Below are 8,320 nucleotides of genomic sequence, written 5' to 3'. Positions count from 1 at the left end.
CCAGCAAAGATATAAAGAAGAAATACTCATCCAGAAAGGTAAAAGGGGCGGAGCCAGGGCGGAGAGGACATGGTGTGGTGGCAGCAGTGGCAGGCCAGTGGAAAGCACAGTCACACATTTTAAAAAGTAAGGAGGGACACCTGGGGAGCTTTCCCAGCTCATCACCGGACCTCCCAGCTCACAGTCCCAGCACTGGGGAAAATCAAGTCTCATTGCTTCTGACTGTGCAGACCAGTGGGGGTTGGGGTGGTTGCAGAAACTGCTGGTGTCTCAGCAGAGTCCACTTGTTTAAAGGGCCCCCATGGTCCTGGAACATCCGCAGACCAACTCACTCTGGGAATGACGGCCAGGGCAGCAGCTAGAGGGGCGCCAGTCTGATGTGGAACTGGGAGAGGTGCCTGGAAAAGGGGTGAGTGCTGGCTGGCAGCATTGTTCCCATCGGACCCCTCCCCCACACACAGCACCACAACCTGGTGAAACGGGTTGCCCTGTACTGATGAATCCCTAAGACTCTGCCCCTGACAATATAACAGGAGGAACAGCTCTGCCTAAGACAGAGACAAACAAATACAGGAGCTTGTCAAGATGAGGAGACAGAGAAGTATGGCCCAAAAGGGGGAACGGATCAAGGTTCCAGTGGGATAACTAAGTGACAAGGAGATAGCCAACCTAACAGATGAGGAGATAGACAACCTAACAGATTCAGAATTCAAAACATTGGTGATAAAGATCTCACAGGCTTGACAGATATACTTGAGTATGGCAAACGCATAAGAGAAGAAGTGAAGGCTATGCTACGTGAAATGAAGGAAAAGCTACACAAAACCAATGGTGAAGGGAAGGAAACGGGGGCTCACATCAGTGATTTGGAACATATGGAAGAAAAAAAGTCGACAAGTGCAGAATGAGGATGCAAGAATTGAAAAAAATGAGGAAAACTTCCCAAAATTTGCGAAGGAGATGGACATAGAGATCCGGGAAGCATGGAGGGTCCCGGGCAAGCTGGACCCAAAGGGGACCGCACCAGGACGCATTGTTATCGAGATGCCAAAGGTGAAAGGTAACGACAAAGTTCTGGGGGCAGCAAGAGAGGGGCGGAGAGTTGCCTACAGGGGGGTGCCTATAGGACTATCAGCTGATTTCTCAGAGGGCACTTTGCAAGCAGGAAGGGACTGGCAAGCAGTATTCAATGTGATGAAAGGGAACCTGCAACCAGGATTACTCTATCCAGCAAAGCTATCTTTTGGAATGGAAGGGCAGATGAAGTGCTTCCCAGACAATGTGAAGCTAAAGGAGCTCATTATCACCAAGCCATTATTATCTGAAATGTCAAAGGGGCTTAAGAAAAAGATCAAAACTATAAACACTAAAATGACAACAAAATCACAACTATCAACAACTGAATCTAAAAATAAAAACAAAATCCAACTAAGCAAACCAGAATAGGAACAGAATCATAGGTATGAGGATCATTTGGAGTTTTATCAGCTGGGAGGGGGAGAAATGGGGAAATGGTGCCGGGACAAAGAAGCATAATTGGTTGGTACAAAATAGACAGGGGGATGTTAAGAATAATATAGGAAAGGGTGAAGCCAAAGAACTTATATGCAAGACCCATGGCCATGAACTAAGGGGTTGAGATTGCTGAAGGGAAGGGGGGGTACTGGGCATAGGGGACCAAAAGGGAAAAAATTGGGACTACTGTAACAACATAACCAATAATATATACTAAAAAAAAAACAAAAACAAACCAAAACAAAAAAAGCCAAAGGCATATTTCACAGATCTAAAATACATATTTCACAAATTTATATGGAACCTAAAAGATCCTGAATAACCTCAGCAACCTTAACAAAAAACAAAATGGAGGAAACACAATACCCAATATGAAACTATACTACTAGTTCACGGTAATCAAAACAGTCTGGTACTGGCATAAGAACAGACACATAGATCAATGGAACAGAATAGAGAGCCCAAAAATAAACCCAAGTCCCTATGGTCAATTAATATGTGACAAAGGGGGTAGAAGCATAAAATGGAGTAAAAGTAGCCTCTTCAATAAATGGTGTCAGGAGAACTGGACTGGTACATGCAAAAAAAAAAAAAAAAAAAAAATGAGGCTAGACCACCAACTCACACCATACACCAGAATAAACTCAAAATATAAATCGTAACACTGTAAAAGTCCTAGAAGTTAACATAGGCAGGAAAATTTGAGACATTTCATGTAGCGATATTTTTGCCAATATATCTTTTAGGGTAAGAGAAATAAAATAAATAAATAAAAAAACCAGATGAGACTACATCAAACTAAAAAGCTTCTGCACAGCTAAAAAAAAAATCATTAAAATGAAAACAGAACTGACTCTATGGGAGAACATATTTGCCAATGATATATTGGATGAGGGCTTGATCTCCAAAATATATAAAGAACTCATATGATTCAACTCCAGGAAGACAAACAATACAATTAAGAAATGGGCAAAGGATCTGAATAGACACTGCTCCAAGGAGGATATATAGATGGCCCATAGATATATGAAAAGATGCTTAACATTGCTAGCCATCAGAGAAATGCCAATTAAAACCACAATGAGATATCACCTCACAGATGTCAGAATGGCCACTATTAACAAAGAAATGCTGGCAAGGATGGAGAGAAAAGGGGACCCTAGTGCACTGTTGGTGGGAATACCTATTGGTACAGCCACTGTGGAAAACAGTATGGAATTTCCTCAAAAAACTAAAAATGGAACTGCCTTTTGACCCAGAGATTCCACTGCTGGGACTATACCCTAAGAATTCTGAGTCACCAGTTCAAAAGAACTTATGCACCGCAATATTCATAGCAGCACTATTTACCATAGCCAAGTGCTGGAAACAGCCTAAGTGCTCACCAATAAATGAATAGATCAAAAAAATTGTGGTTCATGTACACAATGGAATACTGTGCAGGAGAAAGAAAAAAAAAAAAAGGAACTCTTACTTTTTGCAACAGCCTGGATGGAACTGGAGAATATTATGCCAAGTGAACTAAGCCAGTTAGTGAAAGACAAATACCATATAATCTCACCTATAAGAGGACTCTAATTAACAAAATAAACTAACAAACAAAATAGAACCAAAGGCGTGGAAACATGGATCAGACTGAAAGTGACTAGAGGGGCGTGGAGAAGGGGATAATGGTAGAAAGAAGGGAAAGAGACTAGACAAAGAACATGTATGAATGACCCATGGACATAGACAACAGGGTGGGAATGGACTGTGGGAAGGTGGGGGGATGGGCGGAAGAGGGCAAAGGGGAAAATTGGGACAACTGTAATAGAATAATAAAAAGTGATTTAATAATTTAAAATAAATAACATGGGTGGGTTCTTTCACAAAGCCTCTAGTGTATGCTGTGTCAGTTAACAATGATCTTAAGGTGGAAGTAATGTAAAGCCCATTATTGATGGCTTGAAAACAAGGATTTCTTATCTTCAGGCAACTAGGGGTGGGCAGTTGATGGTTTAAGTCAGCAAATCTGTTTTCCAAGTCATTTTCCTTAGTGTACAAAGCCTGTATGGGAATAAGTGCCACAGGCTAGGTGGCTTTAACAACAGACATTTACAGACATTTATTCTTCACGGTTCCTGATATTGAAAGTCTGAGATCAAGGTGTAGGCAGGGTTGATTACTTTGAGACCTCTCTCCTTAGTATGTAGATAGCTGCTTTCTTGCCATATCCTTACATGGTCATCCCTCTGTGTGTGTCTGTGTCCTAATCTTATAAGGACTCTAGTCATATTGGATTAGCACCCTAATAACCTCATTTTAACTTAATTATCTCTTAAAGACCCTACCTTCAAATACAGACATATTTTGAAGTACTCTGGGGGTTAGAGCTCAACATATGGATTTGGAGGGAGAGCACAATTCAGCCCATAACAAACACCAAGGCATGTACCCTGAGCAGGTGTGTAGTAAAGAGTCACTTTTGTTAATTACTGTTTTTTAAAAAAGTACAAAAATCAGTGGTTTATTTAATGCAGATGATCAGAGTAAGAGAGAGAGAGTGACAGGATCCATTCAGTGAGTAAATATTTACTGAGTGCCCTGGCTGGTTTGGCTCAGTGGATTGAGCGTCGGCCTGCGAGCTAAGTGTCGCTGGTTCGATCTTCCAGTCAGGGCACATCAGAGAAGGAAAACTCTGACTCCAAAAAACCTCCGCTGCCTTGCGGCATACCTCTTCAGGGAAAGGCTAAGGGAGTAAACCCCGACAGAAAATCCGGAGCCGGAGTCCCTAAGGCGGTTTGACGTTGTAGTCAACACCGGCAACTCCTGCAGCGCACCTGAAGCCAAGTTGTATTGACTCCGTCTCTCCCTTGGATCCTTCAGCTGCGAAGAGAGGGGGGGTCTGCTGCATGGGCAACAGCAGACCCTCCATATCACCCTGCCCAGGCTCTGTAGCTTCAGCTTCACTGGAGAGGACACTCCAGCGTCATCACAAGATGTCGATTCAACACGGGAGGAGACAGATACCGTGTCACTCCGGAGTCGGACTGCACAGCCATTCTCGGCGGTGCAGATAGACTCTTTAAGAAGCTACACCATCGTCTCTCGAGACGGACGGCTGCCGACGACGACGACAAAGACTTCAGCTTGGGCCTCCTTGACCATGATGACTGTGTGCAGTAGAGGCGGGGAAAACAAGAGCACCACCTAGGTGAGACACATTGCTGCCCTGAACAAAGCTGGGGTGCTGTCAGCAAGGAACAGGGCAAAGCTGCTTCACAGAACCAGAATGATGATGCAAGCTTAGTTCAATTTTCACCTCCTCATAAAAGTTTTCTTTGACTCCGTTCACATGTTTGTCTACCTCTTCCAAGGACAGGTAAGATCTTGGAAGGTGGGGACTCTTATCTGTTTTGTTCACTCCCTATATCCCCACTACCTAGAACAGTGCTGGCACATAGTAGATGCTCAATTAATATTCATTGGCTGAAAATAAAATTAGTGTGGCCTAAATTTTTTTAATCGGATACTTTTTTGTGAACTGAGAAAAATGATAAAGTTCTTCTGGAAGAATACCTATGTAAAGAATGGCTAAGGTAATTCTGAAAAAGAAAATTAATGACAAGAGCCAATCCTATCAAAACATGGTTTGGTAGAGTTATGGAACAGCAATTGGAGTCCTGCTGCCAGCCACCATGCTCTAGGCAAAATTCCCGAAGCAAAGGTTTGGTGATCCAGGAGAAGAGTCTTTATTCAAAAGCGATTGCTTAAGCTTGTTGAGTCACAGCTTTAGTCACTTAAGCCTATCAATTAAGACTAGACTCTAACACCTGAGTTCTCCTAGCATTCTCATTAGTTTCTGTAGGGTTATTTTACAAATTAAAACAACATAGTACACAAAACCTGCACAATTACAGAAGAATGGCAAGCTTCGGCCTCAGAGCCTATGCCCTCTAGAACACCCAAAGATTAAACCTGCCATCCTCTGCTCAGCCAGCCTGATCCTAGGCTGTGCCCAGAGTTCCTTTCCATACAAAATAAATAAATAAGTAAAACAAAGCAAGACTTGAGCCTATCTCCAGCAATTCTAATCCAATACTGTGGGATCAGTGTTGTCTTAAATGCCTGAGATGATTCTGATTTGTATCTAGGACTGAGAACCAATATGCTGGAAAATCTGAAGCAAGCTTGAATACAAAGAAACTTGTAATTTATGGTAAAGTGGCATATCAATTTGGTGGCAATAATGCTACAGAACCCCCGGGCTGCTCTAATTGAAAACAAACCCACGGGCTCTTTAATTAGGGGTCTGATTGCCCACTGCCAAAATTACAACTCTGAATATTATATTTGAGTGAAAAGAAAAATTATTTAACAGTTACACATATTCTTGCCTCCCCTCTACCAAACCTAACCAGTTTTAGGGGGGTCAGAAACAGCGTTTCCCTACTTCCCAGGCACAATTCAGCTTTACCTGATTGGCGAGGTCCTTTCTGTGCTGTGGTGTCCACCAGCTCTCAATGCAGGACCACCTGGATTCTCAGCCTCCTTGTGAACTGTCTCCTTTCTGTAAACCACGTGGATCTCCTCCCCTTCTCCAGAGCGCCCCTGTGAACGACCGCCAGCGAGGGAGACAGCTCCAGAGCGTGCCCCCCCTAAAGTGTTCTCAGCTGCCTATATATCCCTGACTGCGTCCTCTGACGCAATGGGTGTTGCCAATAGTTCTGACCATTCACAGAACCCCACGTAGGTTCTGTGTGCTGTCCATACCATCACCTGGTTCAAGACTCCTCCCATCCACCTGAGGCTTTGGATGCATTAAAGCAATTTACATAATGAAAGACACCGGCCATCAGCCTCAGGCATGTGGAGGCATTCTGAAAGCTGCTTCATTCTCCCCATCCCCCAGCCACAAACTCCGGGGATTTTTGGACTCTCCTGTTTCTGTAACAATAAGAAGGGTTCTTCTAATAAAGATGTCGAGATACTTATTTGACTAAATGAAGAGCACTGAACATTTACACCTGGCACCATAATAAACCCAAATGGATCAAATTCTTTTTTTAAGTATATTTTATTAATTATGTTGTTACAGTAGTCCCAATTTTTCCCCCTTTGCTCCCCTTCACCCAGTATCCCACTTCCCTCCAGCAGTCCCACCCCCCCTTAGTTCATGTCCATAGGTCGTGCATTTAAGTTCTTTAGCTTCACACTTTCCTATATTATTCTTAAAACTCCCTATTTTGTACCAACCAATTACGCTTCTTAATCCCTGCACCATTTCCCCATTTCTTCCTCTTCCCCATCCCAGCTGATAACCCTCCAAATGATCCTTATACTTATGGATTTTGTTTTTATTTTTTAGACTCAGTCATTGATAGTTGTGAGTTTGTTGTCATTTTAATGGTCATAATTTTGAACTTCTTTTTCTTAAATAAATTCCTTTAACATTTCATATAATAATGGCTTGGTGATGATGAACTCTTTTAGCTTGACCTTGTCTGGGAAGCACTTTATCTGTTCTTCCATTCTTAATGATAGCTTTGCTGGATGGTGTAGTCTTGGTTGTAGGTCCTTGATTTTCATCACATTGAACACTTCTTGCCAGTCCCTTCTTGCCTGCAAAGCTTCTTTTGAGAAATAAGCTGATAGTATTATAGGCACCCCTTTGTAGGTAACTCTCTGCTTTTCTCTTGCTGCTTTTAAGGTTCTCTCTTTATCTTGAAACTTTGGTATTTTAATTATGATGTGTCTTGGTGTGATCCTCTTTGGGTCTAGTTTCTTTGGGACTCTGTGCTTCCTGGACTTGTATGACTATTTCCTTCGCCAAATGTGGGAAGTTTTCCTTCATTATTTTTTCACATAAGCTTTCAATTTCTTGCTCTTTCTCGTTTCCTTCTGGCACCCCTAGGATTCGGATGTTGGCACATTTAAAGTTGTCCCATAGGTTCCTAAGTCTCTCCTCATTTTCTTCAATCCTTGTTTTCTCATTCTGTACTGGTTGACTGTTTTCTTCTTCCTTATGTTCCAAATCATTGATTTGAACCCCGGTTTCCTTCCATTCACCATTCGTTTTGTGTGGATTTTCCTGAGTTTTATTTAGCATAGACTTCATTTCTTCCCTTATGCGTTTGCCATAGTTAAGCATATCTATCAAGACTATGAGTATCTTTATCACCAGTGTTTTGAACTCTTACTGTTAGGTTGGCTACCTCCTTGTCTGTTGTGTTGGCTATCTTCTTCTTGCTTAGTTCTCCCACTGGGACCTTGATCCATTCCCTCTTTTGGGCCATACATCTCTGTCTCCTCATCTTGACAGGCTCCTGTGTTTGTTTGCCTCTGTATCTTAGGCAGAGCTGTTGCACCTGTTATGTTGTAAGGGGCGGAGCCTTAGGGATTTGTCAGTACAAGGTGACCCGTTTCGCCATGTTGTGGTGCTGTGTGTAGGGGAGGGGTCTGAGAGGAACAATGCCGCTTGCTCAGCACTTGCCCCTTTTCCAGGCACTTCTCCCACTTTCCATATAGGACTGGTGCCTCTCTAGCTGTTGCCCTGATCGTTGTTCCCAGAGTGGGTGGGTCTGCAGACATTCTAGGACTGTGTGGGCCCTTTAAACAAGTGGGCTCTGCTGAGAGGCTGGCAGTTTTTTTTCTCTGCCCCAACCCCCACTGGTTTGCACAGTCAGAAGCAATGAGGCTTTATTTTCCCCAGTGCTGGAACTGTGAGCTGTGCAGTCTTATCTGGTGCTGGGAGCACTCCCTAGGTGTCCCTCCTGACTTTTTAAAACGTGTGACTGAGCTTTCCACTGACTGTCGCTGCTGCTGC

This window comes from Furipterus horrens, unplaced genomic scaffold, assembly GCF_987537825.1.
Source record: "Furipterus horrens unplaced genomic scaffold, mFurHor1.1.pri manual_scaffold_1, whole genome shotgun sequence".
NCBI classification, from domain to species: Eukaryota; Metazoa; Chordata; class Mammalia; order Chiroptera; family Furipteridae; genus Furipterus; species Furipterus horrens.
Note: the sequence above shows the minus strand (reverse complement) of the source record.